General features: G+C 42.0%; 1 long non-coding RNA gene and 1 pseudogene across 1 annotated transcript in view; one reads left to right on the top strand and one right to left on the bottom strand.

Annotated features, from left to right (window-relative positions):
- The window catches only part of LOC149460043 (uncharacterized), a 38105-nt gene that overhangs the window by 9565 nt on the left and 13581 nt on the right, over nt 1–14959 (bottom strand). The gene's annotated exons all lie outside the window — the stretch shown is intronic.
- Nucleotides 1376–14720, top strand: LOC149460044 (carbohydrate sulfotransferase 8-like; annotated as a pseudogene).

Genomic DNA, 14959 nt, shown 5'->3' with positions numbered 1-14959 from the left:
ATGGCATTCCCCCATCCTACCTTATTTCTAGGACATTGCTAAGAAACTCCCAAAAGTAATTTTAGCTAAAATATATATCACCAGCTTTTTTTTTTTCTACAGCACACTATTACATCTATTGATATTTTTGATGATTGAAAAGGCTATTTTTATTCAGTTATATCACCTTTATCTCTAGGTAATATTTGCCTGTTTAAATATTTGAATAAACTATTTCCGTGGGACTTACTTTTCACATGACTTGATGTAGAAACAATGTTCACCCAATACACTGTACACCATCACCCCAGATTACCTGCAACCCCTCTGGCTCCCCATGCACTCTATTTTCACATAAATACTTGTTGATAATTTCCTTTACCAACTTCAGCCTGGACTTCTAAACAAGATTCTGCCTGCATACTTTTTACTGCCGTTTCCTGCTCATTGCTGACCTCAGCATCTTCCCAATCTTGCTTCTGCTTACCATTTGGCTGCTTGACTGTTACCAACCCAGCCTGTGATCTGACTCTGCCTGTATCTGAACTCATTGCAGCCTCTGTGTATTACCAGCTGTACTCTTGTGCATTTGATACCAGCATTCTCGAGTTCCAGTCACCAGTCCCGACACCTAGGTGCCATCACTCTTGCAGACCCTGTCTTAGCTTCAAGAGTTGCTCAGATGGGAATTGTGCAAGAGGCCATCTTCATCATCTTGGGCTCTTCAGTTATGTGACACAGCAGCAGGACAGTTTTGTGAACAGAATATACTGGAACAGATGGGTGGACACAACATAGGTGTTTTGCTATGATAAAAATTAAAGGGAAACATCTCAAAGACAAAATTCAGCGAAAAAGAAGCAACCAGCCGTAGAACAGGGGCCTGCATGCTAAGGGTTTGGTATGTTTCTCTTACGTTCTCTTATGTTCAGTGATGGACACAGCTCTTCTATTCTTGACCCTAGGGTTTATAGCGCCACCTATAGGAGTAGGACACTAGGCAGAAAAAAACACAGCACCGCCTGAGGGCAGTCCTAACTGGTATAAATACGTTCTCTGCTATAGCCAAGCCAGTATTTCTGCCTAGTGTTTCAGGAGTAAGGACCTGGTTCCCTGCTGGGACATGTGGTTCTATAAATTTTTCTTCCCCTTTTTTCCTCAGATTTTTTCTGCAGAGATCTTCAATCAACAGCCAGGATGGGCTGGATAATCTAGATCCATTGGGCACCTCAGTTTGACCAACAAGCATGAGCAGACCTTTAGCTAAGTGCTGGGTCATCCGCGACAAAGCCCCATCCTGTACTGGGGCAGCCAGCGAGTTAAGGGGGACACACATGACTGGGCACTGGAGGCTGTGTCACAGTGGTACCTTGGCTGACAGCCTCCCCCTTTGGTGATGAGGATGATCTGTCATGAGAGCCTTACCTTCACGCTCCACAGAACTGGTAAGTAGATGTCTCCCTCCCCATAAATTGTGTGGGCATGGGTACACCCTGAGGCAGCTGACTCTGCAGGGTTTTCCTTCTCCCCTACAGGTCTGGGCTCTGGTACCTTACCTAACCCTGATGGGAGGGTTCTCTGGGGCCACCATGGTTCCATGTATCAAGTAGCCCTGCCTTTGCCCATTGGAGGCCTCGATCTGTGGAGGTTTGCCAGTTCCTAGGGGAATTCATTGCTTTTGGGCCCCCTCCCCTTTCCTGGGTCGGAGTGTGGACCAGCGATTGTGGGGAATTGCAGTGTTGGCCTCAGCTCTAGCACCTGGGGGATGTTTTGTTAATTTTTGCTTCTGCCACTCCCTGCTGTGGGCAGGGAGTGTTCTGGACCCCCCTACCCGGCCTGTGCCTCAGGACATTGCAAGTGACGCGGTCAGGCTGCCTGTAAATTTATGCAGTGGGTGGCCACTCTGGCAGATTGCTGTACTGCCATCTTTGCTATGGGCATTTCATTGCTCCTCTCTTCCTGTCCAGGTATTGGGATCTTCTGAGCAGTATTTACCAAGGCTAGGGTATGTACCTTCCCAATGGTGCTTGAGCGAACTGATGTGGACAGTTTCCCCATCTTGCCAACCTACCCTCACCACACTGGAAGTGGTTCAGCTAGCCTAGCTAGCCAAATGGCTACAGATGAGCATGTCCAGGTGCATTTTAATCCATATAAGAAGCAGACTACTTTCTCCCCCATCTCTGCCTTTTGCGCAGGGGGGTCTCTACACCCCTTCTTGGTGGCTCTGGGTTTTTGCCTTTCTGCAATGGGGTGTTGATTAAGAGTTTTTACTTGGTGTACTGGTAAACGCCAGGTTTTCAGCCCTAGCGATCTTCTTTTTTCACCCCTTAGCCTCTAACTCCTTGCTTTGTACCCTTATCCCAGAAGTTCGCGATGTGGTGCCCCTGTGCATTCCCCATTACTTCTGGGGAACCTGAACTTGGTTATTTCGGTCCTTCAGTAGCCTCCATTTGAGAGCTATAAGGACATTGCCTGCTTGGGTTTTCTCAGTAGTTGCCTTCTTAGTCGTCATCACTTATGCACATGGGTGTCTGGGTTGGCAGCCTTGTGCTGTATTCTCCCTATTTAGTTTTGTGGGAGTAAGGTGGTTCTCTGTGAACCTCTTTCCTTTGAAGTTGTTGTCAAATTTTCATTTTCATGAAAATTTGCTCTGCCATCCCTGTGTCCATGACCTTTGCACCCTGGACACTTGCTCTGCACTGTTCATCTAACACTCCCCTCCCATAGACTATGTATGTAGGTATGTAATATCACATGCTATAAATATAAGCACATATTGTTACCATATAGGTTACACTCCCTAAAGGAGATTTTCCAAAAATTGTACAATGGGTATATAATGTCACATGCATGAATCCATTATCATAGCATTGGGGTTATTTCCCCCTTTTCATACAATGTTTTACCCACATTGCCATATATAGGCTTAGGATTATGCTTCTCTCCAGATGGTAACTGTATCTGTCTTTTTTGCTTGCATGTGACATTATATACCCATGGTACAATTTTTGGAAAATCTCTTTTAGGGAGTGTTACCTATATGGTAACAATATGTGCTTATATTTATAGCATGTGATATTACATACCTATGGTATAATTTTTTGAATACACCTCCTGCAGGGAGTGTAACTAATGTGCAGGTGCTGCAAATGCTTTAGACTATGGTAGTCATAGCCTTTGCAGCACATATATCTAGACCGGTCTTGGTGTGATTTTTATGGTTTTAGGTCTGTGTATATTGTCTCATACTGGGGTGATGGTAAACCACGGCGATTGCCTGTGTGTCAATCATTAATGTGTAATAAAGCATAATTTTTGGAAATTTTTCTGAGTATCGCATTCTGTTCACAATGTAGTCGCTTTCCTGTGAATCTCTTTTCACAAATCCCTTTTTGGTCTGCATGTTTTTTGGCTACTGGATGGAAGCCATATATTGGGTGATACAGTCATTTATATTTGAACCTCTAAAATCTATATTTTACTAACTTAGGGAACACAACCCTACAAAAATTCAAAATGGATTTCAAAAAGGTTACAACCTTTCAAACATTTAAAGCAAAATTAACTGGGAACCATTATTTTTCTTCCTTGCATTAAGTTTATGGAATGCACAATATTTGACCAATCCCGAGAACTAAAATTAAGGGCTGAATAAAACTTGTAGATCTTTAGATCATACTGGAAAAAAGGTTGTCTCTAACTTGTTTTTCTAATATGCCTCTTTTAGTTTGGTTTAACCATAATGCTACATCAGTAATGTTCAATATATGTTTTGCTGTTGCAGACATTGTACAACTTGCATTGGTTTACAGACACCAAAACTCTGTTGTGAACACTGTCTGTTCTCAGAAAAATCACACGAATGTCTTTCTTCCACTGGACAGAAAAGTTGTGGCACAGTTGTATGTAGAACACAGCCATAAGTTCATCTACTGTGTGGTGCCAAAGGTGGGAAGTTCCAATTGGAAGAGGGCCATTCTTGTTCATCACTTCTGCACATGGGTGTCTAGGCCGGCACCCCTTTGCTGTAGCCTCCCTATTTAGTTTTGTGGGGGTAAGGTGGTTCTCTGTGCACCTCTTTCCTTTGGAGGTGTTGTCAGATTTTAATTTTCATTAAAATGTGCCCTGCCATCCCTGTGTCCATGACCTTTGCACCATGGAAACTTGCTCTGCACTTCCTGGAGGTAGTCCAGGCAGTTTGTATGTATTGGCTCTATTTTTGTACTCATGGATGGCCTGGGGTCGGTCACTCTCTCCTGTTGGCTTCCTCAGGCAATGTTCAGACACCTGCCATTATGGGGCGTGCTTCTCCTTTTTCTGTTACGGCGTGCCCTACTGGGGCTCTTGGTGTCTCTTGGGTGTTTTGACATCAGTTATCTGTGCCTCAGATAAGTAAGATAGCTACCTGTTCATCTGTGCATACCTTTACCACCTTTTGCAAGTTTCTTTGTGTGCATTTTCAGATACTTGTATTGGCTGCAAGGTTTTGCAGGCTGCTGTTTAAGGTTCCTCGTTTCCCTTCTGTGGGGGCGTTTGTGGGATAGTTGGCATGTTTGCCTGGTTACAAAGGGTATTTGGTTTACCCACCCCTCATTGAAACACTACTTTGGGATGCGCTGTGTCCGTCACTGAGCACAAGGGAAAACGGCACCTACCCCTAATCTTCCTATACTGCTTTGTGACTAACTGGCTCACCCATGGAGAGGGGGGTTTATACCAGTGACTAGCCATAGGCAGTACTGTGTTCTTTTTCTGCCTCGTGTCCTACTCCTGTAGGTGGCACTATAAACCCTATGGTGAAGAACAGAAGGATAGGTGTGCATCTATGAACTCTATTTTTTGTGTGGTGAACCCCATGCCCATTTTTTTAGCATGGGACTCACATTTGAAATAAGTACCAAATACAAAGGGTCTGATATGGTCTTTCGGATCCCATATCATTTTCTTTTTGTTTGTTTTTTGGCAGGATGCTGCCTCAGAATCCATATTACTTTGATAAGCCTCTGGTATGTTTTTCGGGAGGGAGGTCCCCACTGCGTTATTTACAAAATAAAGAAAGCTTTCATGAAAATATAAATGACCAGCATTTTAGCCAGCTTTTTTTCATATGTAAATGTCATGATGCACCACTCAACAGGTGCTTTTAGGGACCCCCCCCCTTCCAAAGCAGTTTTTTTTAATGAATAATGCATTTTTAATGTAATGTTGCACTTCCAACATTTCCAAATTCACTGCTTCTTGCAAAACAAAATTTTTAATTTAAAAACGTTGTCATGGTACATGTCCCCTGGGGCAGTGCCCAGCCCCCCATGCACTTTTTCACCAATCCCTTAGCTAGTTGCCTTAAAATGGAGGGTACTGATTTAACAGATTTTTACTTTAATGGGGTTCAGATTCAGCAGCTAAACTTATGATACGTTCTGTTGAACCCAGGGGCAGGCTGACCATTTGGAAACTCGGGCACTGCCGAGGGCCCGGGGTCAGTAGGGGGCCCCATGAGATGCCCCTGCTACCTTTTTCCTAGGCTTTTTTGAGTTTGGGCAAGGGCACAGGGGCCCCATGATCCCCTATTGCCTGGGGGCCCCATGAGTTGTCAGTCCGCCCCTGGTCGAACCTATGCAAACTGAACCCTAGTGCTCAAGTGGATGGTGGCATCATCAGCAACCCTGACCTCCTGCTACGTTCATGTCTGCCATTTTTTTCTTATGAGGTCCATGACTTTTATTCTTACTATGGTGATAGGGTAATATAAATATGAGGTGCTTTTGCTCATAAATTCAGGAGCATGATGCACACAAGGGGAAGTTCCAAAAACTATTTTAGCAAGTAAGCACTCCAAAATTACCTTGTCACCATCACAGAATAAAAAAATAACAAAATAAATATTTTTAAAAACGCAAAGAATGGCAGCTGGAAATCTACCACTGTGGAGTCACCACGGCAATGAACTGGTATATTTGGGTTGTTTCCACCAGCTAGCATGGGTGCAGTTGAAGCACCGGCAGCTTTGTCAAACTAACATTCTTTTTCACCCTCAATTTTCTGTTTCCTGCTCTTTCCCTGTGTAGTGAAATAGTGAGCAGTCTAGGGCTATAGAATTTCCACTGTTGCTGTGGCTCCTGTGACCTGACTATAAAGAAATTGAACAAAAAAAAAATGATTTCTGGGTGCCTGGGAGGAGTAAGATTATGCTGTCAAAGCTTGGCAATTGCACCCCTACCACCACATCAGCACAAATTAATAAATGTAAATAAATAAAATAGATACATTTAATAAAGAATAATACATATGCAAATAAAAAGTAACATGAATAATTAAAAATGAGTAAGGGTGGGAGGAGCCTGAACATGGCGGCTGTGGGGAGCGTGCGGCAATAGCTCCCTGCTAAGCGCCGCTATTCGACCTCCCTAGTGACCATCTGGAGCAGGACTCGGGGATCTGACTCACCGGAGTCTGTCGGACGGCGGAGGAGAGGAGAGAGAGCCGGAGATGGGACCAGGGCGGAGGTGGCAGTGACGCGCTGGTCCGCCCGGCGCCTTGCGGGGGAGAGATCCGGGAGACTGAGGGGCGAGGTGACGTGGTGGGAGCACGTGACCAGCCCCGGAGGATCTCTGGGAGAAGGAAGAAACCGGCCGGCGTCCCGATGTAAGAGGGAGCCGCCAGCTCACACATGTTCAAACCCCCTGGCCAGCTGATCGATCCTGGGTCTGGGTGACCCAATAGAGTGAAGAGAGCTACCCTGCTTTCCTGTGAAGATCTTGGACAAAGGGCAGGAGGAGAGGAGTGAAACCCAGAGGAATCCCCCCTAGGACTGAGCTGCTGTGAAAGCCCTATACCTTAAACTCGGAGCCACTGCTTGGAGAAGAAAAAGGGTGAGTGAGAGCTGCTGGGGGCTTATCGTATGGGGGAACCCCGAGTGATATAGGAGATCTAGGGGTGAAGGAGAGGAGGGGAGGATTCCCTGGGTTAAGAAAGAGAAGATGAGAAGAGCTCCAGGTGTCCTAGGAGAGTAAAAACATAAGGGAAAACAGCAGGTTTTGTCTGGTGTACAAATTAAAGGACTGATATAATTTCATCTTGAGGATAAGAGAAGAAAACAGAGATTTAGAGGACATGAAGAACAAAGGTCCTAAGGGAACAGGGCTCAAAGGGTCTCAAACAGGTACGATAAAGAAATTTACATCGCAAGGAAATATTACGCCAGAAAGGACCCAAGGCGCAAGCGCAAAAGGGGAAATGGACATTTCTCTGGGAAATAGTCCTAGATTATCAATGGGTATGAATAGCAGCTGTAGCCACCTAACAACAGAGGGCTTGGAAAAAAAGGAAGTAGACGGTGAACTACAAGCACCAAATAAAAAGGAGATGATAGAAATGTTCCAAAATTTGGAAAAAATGATAAAACATGAAATGACAGTTGTGCGGAATGATTTAGGACACCTGCTATCGAGAGTGGAAGAAACAGAGGAAAAAGTTAAAAACCAGGCTCAAACCATAGATAATCTAGAGAAAAAAATAACTTACTTGGAGAATACCCAGAAAAAATTGCTCTATAGGATGGAAGTTCAAGAAAATAAAGAAAGAAGATCTAACCTTAGAGTTCGAGGAATTCCAGAGCAAGTAAAAGGGGAATCACTATATGACCTAGTTGTAAAAATTCTAAACTCCATAATAGACAGACCTGAAACAGACGGGATTAAACTGGATGGAGTGTTTAGAATAGGAAAGTTTAACCAAGCTGCGGAGAAGGAAAGATCAAGAGATACAGTGGTCCAGTTCCAAAAATTTGGGGTCAAAGATGAGATATGGAGGAAGATTAAAGGAAGATCATTAATTAAGTATGGAGACTTAAATATCCAAATTTATGCGGACCTAACACCAGAGACCCTATGGAGAAGGAGATCCCTGAGACCCTTGTTGGAACAAATGAGAAAACAGAACGTCCAGTATAGATGGGGTACCCCAGCTTGTTTAATTGGCTGGAAAAATGGCGTAACAGCATATTTGAGATACCCGGAGGAACTGAGGGATTTTTATGACAGACTGAAACTGCAAAGAATGGCGATAGTGGGGTGGGAAGAAGAAGAAAAAGAAAGAAGGGAAACAGAAGATACAAGGAAAGAGGACTGGCAGCGGGTCGGGGGGAGGGGTGGCCCGGGCGTGGGGAGAGAGGGGAGGGAAAATTGAGAAAAGTATTTTTTTTTCTTTTTTTTTTTTCTCTTCTATCTCTCTCGACCTCCCAGGCCCCACCTTTGTTGAAATGGTAATCCCTCGGGAGCTTCGGTTGAGGGGGGAAGTAAAGATTTTGGTATTCTCCTGTGGATAGAGAGATGGGATCTGGGGAGGTCGAAGGAGAGGCTAGCCGGCCATGGGTGGAGCTTACGCCCAAAGCATCAAATCAGTGGTGGAAATAGATCCACAAATGATTTATAGGCAATATTCAAGCCTAAAATTGGGTAGGGGGAAAAAAAAGAACGAGGGATGGGGGGAGGGGGGGGATGGGAGTTGGGTTGGAGGGAGGGAGGGGAGGAGGTATTGGGTTAACACTCTGCATGACAGTAGGGATAAAGAGGAAGAGGCAACTTGGAAGAGAGATGGAGCGAACTGGGAAGGATGGAAGAAATACAGTTTATAACCTATAATGTGAACGGGTTGAGTTGTCCAGGGAAGAGATTTAAGTTGTTTAAGGAGTTACATCATAGGGCAACGTCAGTGGTATTTTTACAGGAGACGCACTTTGAGATAGAGGCAAATGTGAAATTGAAATCTAAATATTATCCAATATGGTATTACGCAGACTCTCCAATTAAAAGAGCAAAAGGGGTTGCAATAGGATTGGCAAAGAATATGAGATTTGAGCTGGAGGATAGAAGGACCGATCCGGAGGGGAGATTTTTATTCTTAAAAGGTAAACTTCAGGGGATTGAGTGTACTTTAGCCAATATATACCCCTAATAAAAACCCGGAGATGTATATGAAGGGTCTGTTGAAAAAATTTATGGAATTTAAAAAAGGGCGTTTGATAGTAGCAGGAGATTTAAATTTCTGTATGGACCCACAAAAGGATAATACCTCTTCTGTGCAAAGAGAGGGGAGTAGGTCTCTGAGAGCTGTGAAAAAAGTGATGCATGAGTATCAACTTGTGGACACCTGGAGAATAATGCACATGAAAGACAGAGACTATACCTTCTTCTCTAACGCACACGAGACATACTCGAGATTAAATTACATCTTAATAGACCATCAACTTATAGAACATCTGGTTAAAATTGAAATAGAGACAAGAACGTTCTCGGATCATGCCCCGGTCGTAATGAAAATGGGATGGGGAAGAAGGTGGACTGGAGGATTAGGGTGGAGGTTAAATGAGGCTCTTCTTCTGGATGAGGATTTAGCTCAGAAAATCGAGAAAGAGATTAAGGTATATTTTAAGGAGAACGAAACAGAGGAAGTATCGATAGCTACAGTTTGGGAAAGTCATAAGGTATTTATAAGAGGAATCTTGATTGCGGCAGGAGCAAGGAAGAAAAAAGAAAGAAGAGAGAGGGTCAGTGGGCTTCTAAAAGAAATACTGGACCTGGAGCAGATTCATAAGAAGAAAATAACAAAAGATACAAGACAGAAGTTAATGGGTAACAAATATGAGCTAGAGAGGTTGATGGATGAGGAGAAGAGAAGAGTATACAACAGGGTTTTAAATGAGAGATATAGATGGGGAGATAGACCAGGAAAATATCTAATGAGAGCTTTGAATAAAAAGAAAAATAGGAACTATATAGAAAAGATAAAAAGTCCTAAGGGGGAGTTGGCCCACTCAACTAAAGAGATAATTAAAGTGTTTACGGAGTATTACAGAAAGCTATATAATATTAGTCCCCAAGGTTCTCTAAAAGAAGCTCAAGAGGGAATCAATGAAAAAAAGATGATATATCTAAAAAACGCGGGATTACCAAAACTAAGTGAAGCACAGTTGAACTCCTTGGACGTGGAAATTTCCCAGGAAGAAATTAAAACAGCATTAAGAAGCACAGGGGGGGGGGGGGGGGAAGCCCAGGCCCGGATGGCTATACAGTTAAGTACTATAAGAAATTTAGTGAAGTACTGTTACCCAAGCTGGAGAAGTATATGAATGCTCTGGGAGGTCGGATGGAGGTGAGGAGAGAATCTTTACAGGCCCACGTAGTACTTATTCACAAGGAGGGAAAAGACCCATCTCAGTGCTCCAGCTATAGACCTATTTCATTATTGAACACAGATACCAAACTGTACGCAAAGGTTCTAGCAAACAGGTTGAAAGATCTAATGCCTGAATGGATCCATGGAGATCAGGTGGGTCTCGTACCAGGGAGAGAAGGTAGAGATAACGGCTTGAGAACCCTGATGCTTATTCAGAAAAGTAGAAAAGGGAAAGCCCCGGTGGTGCTCTTGTCAATTGATGCAGAGAAGGCATTTGATAGAGTGGACTGGGGCTTTATGATGGACAACTTAAAAGCGCTGGGGATAGGTGATAGAATGCGTGAGTGGATAAGTAAATTATATAGAGAGCCTACTGCAATCATTACGGTAAATGGGGAGAGATCAGAACCCATTGGAATGTCTAATGGAACAAGACAGGGCTGCCCACTGTCCCCTTTACTATATGTGTTGTCACTCGAACCTCTGTTGTCAATAATAAGGAACAGTGGAGCGGTAAAGGGAATTCAGATAGAAACTATAGAACATAAAATAGCGGCCTTTGCGGACGACTTACTATTCTATGTGGGGAATCCCCGAATAACACTCCCAAATATAATGAAGATTCTGAAGGAGTACGGTGAATTATCAAATCTAAAAATTAACCCAACGAAAACAGAGATCTTGAATATTAATATATCAAAGAATGAAAAAGAAAACTTACAAAAAGAATTCCCCTTTATATGGAGAGAAAAAGAGATAAAATACCTAGGAATAAAACTCACTACCTCATCTAAGCATTTGTATAGATTAAACTATATTTCATTGATAAACGAGATCAGGGAAGATTTAAAAACACTAGAAGGAGGAAACCCATCCTGGATAGGACGTATAAACCTAGTCAAAATGGTAATTATGCCTAAAATATTGTATAGATATCAAATGGTACCAATTAAAATTCCAGAGGCCTTCTTTAAGATAATAAAAAAAATGTTAACAAGATACATATGGAAGAATAAAAAACCTAGAATAGCATATGAAACATTGAGTAGGACTAAAGAGAAAGGGGGATTGGGTCTGCCAGATGTCAAGAGATATTATAAAGCAGTGGTGTTAGCAAGAATATATGACTGGACATTTAACCATAAGGGGAAAAGTTGGGCAACAATTGAAAATGATCTTAGTGGAATTAGATTGAGTCAGATGATATGGGTTCCAGCACAGTTTAGAGGAATCAAAGAAAGCACAAGTATTTACACTTTAAATGTTTTAAGGGTATGGGACAACTTACACAAAAACATGAAATGGGAATTTAATTCTATATTAATGCCTATCACAAATACTGAGTATTTTCCCCCGGGGAAGGATAAGATATCAGGGAGATGGTTTAGAAAGGAGGATACCCAACTGAGAGATGTTCTGGTGGAGGGGGAATTGAGACCACTTAAAGATTTAATAGAGAAGAAGAGAGATATCTTTACTAGAATAGATGAGTGGAAATATCATCAATTGAAATTTTTATTGGAAATCTCCCGACACCCCTGAGATTAAAACAGGAGTGGAATATGTTTGAAAGGCTATTAGAAACACGAAGGGATGGGAAGCACGGTATTTCGAAAATCTATAGAATACTCACAGAATTAGACACAAACACAAAGTTAATTTTTATAACAAAATGGGAAAGGGATATGGAAGTAGGGTTTGATGAGGACAAACAGAGAAAGATGTTTAGATTGATACACGAGAATGTTAGTATGAGAGAGGTTGAGATTAATTATAAGTGTGTGACACGATGGCACATTACACCGAGTGTTGAGCACAAGATGAATGGGGAAAATCCAAAAATGTGTTGGAGAGGATGTGGAGAGATAGGCACGGTGTTTCACATATGGTGGGAATGTCCGAAAATCCAGGTTTTTTGGAGGATGATAGTCAAATTGATTGAAGAAATAACTGGAATTGACATAGGGTTAGACCCAACTACGTGCCTCCTACATAATGTGGAGACATCTGTAAATAAATACAAAGACTCAGGCGTATGGTACTTCTTAAATGCGGCGAAAGGTTTGATACCCAAGTTTTGGCAGAAATCTGAGGTACCGAAGGAGGAAGACTGGATTAATAGAGTAAACCAGATAGGTAGAATGGAAAGATCATACCATATGCAGGAAGATAGGATGGGAGTTTACTATAGGAGATGGGAAAAGTGGGAAAAAGCAGGATTGAAAAAGAAATATAGGAAACTATGAACTAGGACGTTAGCTAAAAATTAATAAGCCTCGAGAGATTAGAATGGGTTAGAATCTGCAGAGGGGGAGGAGGGGTGGGAAGGGTGGGGGGGGATGGGAAAGAAAAGAGTTTTTAGAAGGGGAAAAGTAGAAATGTTATAAATGTCTATTTATATGTGAATTGTTTCCCTTTATGGGTATTTGTATTATTATGAAAAATGAAATAAATATTTAAATTAAAAAAAAAAAAAATTAAAAATAAGGAATGGCAGCGGAGAATTCACTTCTCTGAGGCCACCCAGGCCAGGAACATTCTGCTAAGTTATATGAGTGATGTTGCAGTACAAAGAGCTTTGGCAAACTGGCATTGAGACCACCAGAAGTAGGAGTGGTTATAGAGATGCTTATGTACTAATGACCCCCAAAGGGGCTGCTGGATGTTTTTGGGTCCCTTCTGGCCTGCAATAGTGATGACCCGCCCTTACCTGTACCCAAATGACACCACGGCATGCTTGAGAATGTTTCAATGGGCTATAGTTGACTGGAAAGCCCTGTAAGAAAAATGGGTTTGAAGGAAAGTGCAGCAAATTGCCTAACAGTTCAACAGACATTTCCAACTGAAACAAGTATCCTACAGCTCCCATACAATCCCCCTGGTTAACTAGTGCCCTGTTCCTGCCCAGCCACTGGCCAGTGAACTTGGTGGCAAAGTCCGAGCGCTCAGAGAGAAGCAAGTGTCTAAAGAGCCCACACAAATGTGGCAGTTCCAGAGCTCCAGTGATTCCACAACAACTTAGTCCAGCCTCCTTCTCCCTGCAGATGTCACTCAAGTAGGGAGAAGCGAAAAAAAAAAATGTCCCTGTGGAATTTGTTTCCCCATCCGTGCCCAGTGCTACACTTTTTTTTTTTTCTGAAGCTCTGGTGGTTCACTTTACTGTGTCATCCGCTTCCACTTTCAAGCATGTCACTGCTTTCCCACTTCTGCCTCTCTTTTACGAATGTCCTGCTCTCAGTTGCAGGCTGACCCATCATCATTGTGCTGTTCACTGTTCATCTAACACTCCTCTGCCATAGACTTCAATCAAATTTATGGTAGTTTATTTCTGATGCAATCCAAACAGATTTAATCAAACCCACAATAAATTTAACACAGGCTGATAAGCTTATCATTACTCTGGGTCACTTAACAGAGTGTGGTAGATAATACAGAATTGGAAAACCAAAGTGCATGTTTTACCGGAAAGGCAACATAACAGAAAGTGCTGAAAGCAGGCCTTAGGGAAAACATCCCTACAAAAATACAAAACGGATTTCAAAAAGGTTAAAACCTTTCAAACTTTTAAAGCAAAATTAACTGGAAACCATTATTTTTCTTCCTTGCATTAAGTTTATGGAATGCACAATATTTGACCAATCCCGAGAACTAAAATTAGGGGCTGAATAAAACTTGTAGATCTTTAGATCATACTGGAAAAAAGGTTGTCTCTAACTTGTTTTTCTAATAAGCCTCTTTTAGTTTGGTTTAACCATAATGCTACATCAGTAATGTTCAATATATGTTTTGCTGTTGCAGACATTGTACAACTTGCATTGGTTTACAGACACCGAAACTCTGTTGTGAACACTGTCTGTTCTCAGAAAAATCACACGAATGTCTCTCTTCCACTGGACAGAAAAGTTGTGGCACAGTTGTATGTAGAACACAGCCATAAGTTCATCTATTGGGAAGTTCCAATTGGAAGAGTGTCATTCTTGTTCTAAATGGATTAATTGGACACACAGTAAATTAGCTCAGACGTTATGAAGTTCATTCATCGCCTTTGCTGTGCAGATTAAGCTCCTACTCCCAAGCCAAGCAGATAGAGCTAGTCTCCAATTATACCAAAGTGGTGTTTACCAGGGATCCATTGGAGAGGGTAGTGTCAGCATACAGAGACACATTTCTTCATGAGAATGTTAAATACATTACAACCTTGGCTGATACTATCAGAACAATGTTTGGAATTAAACGCAATCCTGCTGACATAATTACCTTTGAAGAATTTGTTTGTTGTATTTTTGTAGAAGATCCAGAAAATAGAAATCCTCATTGGAAGCCAATATATCAACTCTGTGATCCATGCAAGATTCCCTATGACATTATTGGTAAGTATAAAGCCTTAACTCGGTGCAAATTTTGTTTTGAAGACTATCAGGGCACCAGAGAATGTGACATACACAAGCATGAAACATTATTCAAATGAAAGTCGTACCAGTAATGATATTACTAGACAGTACCAGGAAACACTGCCTCCTGACCTGTTTAGACAACTTCTGAATTTTTATAACTTTTCCTGAGTTATAACTGAGTTTTTAACACTTTTCCATGTTTGAGCATGACTGATTACTACAAGATTTTACAGCCTGAAACTTTTCAGATGAAGTTACATTGATGAATAGTGTTTTATATATCAATCTCACAGCAAAGTTTAATGGTCTTAGTCATAGCTACAGTATTTGCTGGTTTAAACACTATCACTCTTTTTTATATGTAAACTAAGCTCCCTCCAAAAAGAGCAGACAGGTGGTGCAAACAC

The sequence above is a fragment of the Staurois parvus genome, unplaced genomic scaffold (genome assembly GCF_062004578.1).
Source record: "Staurois parvus isolate SC_StPar_1 unplaced genomic scaffold, SC_StPar_1.0 ptg000237l, whole genome shotgun sequence".
NCBI lineage: Eukaryota > Metazoa > Chordata > Amphibia > Anura > Ranidae > Staurois > Staurois parvus.
This window is presented reverse-complemented; position numbering and strand designations above follow the sequence as displayed.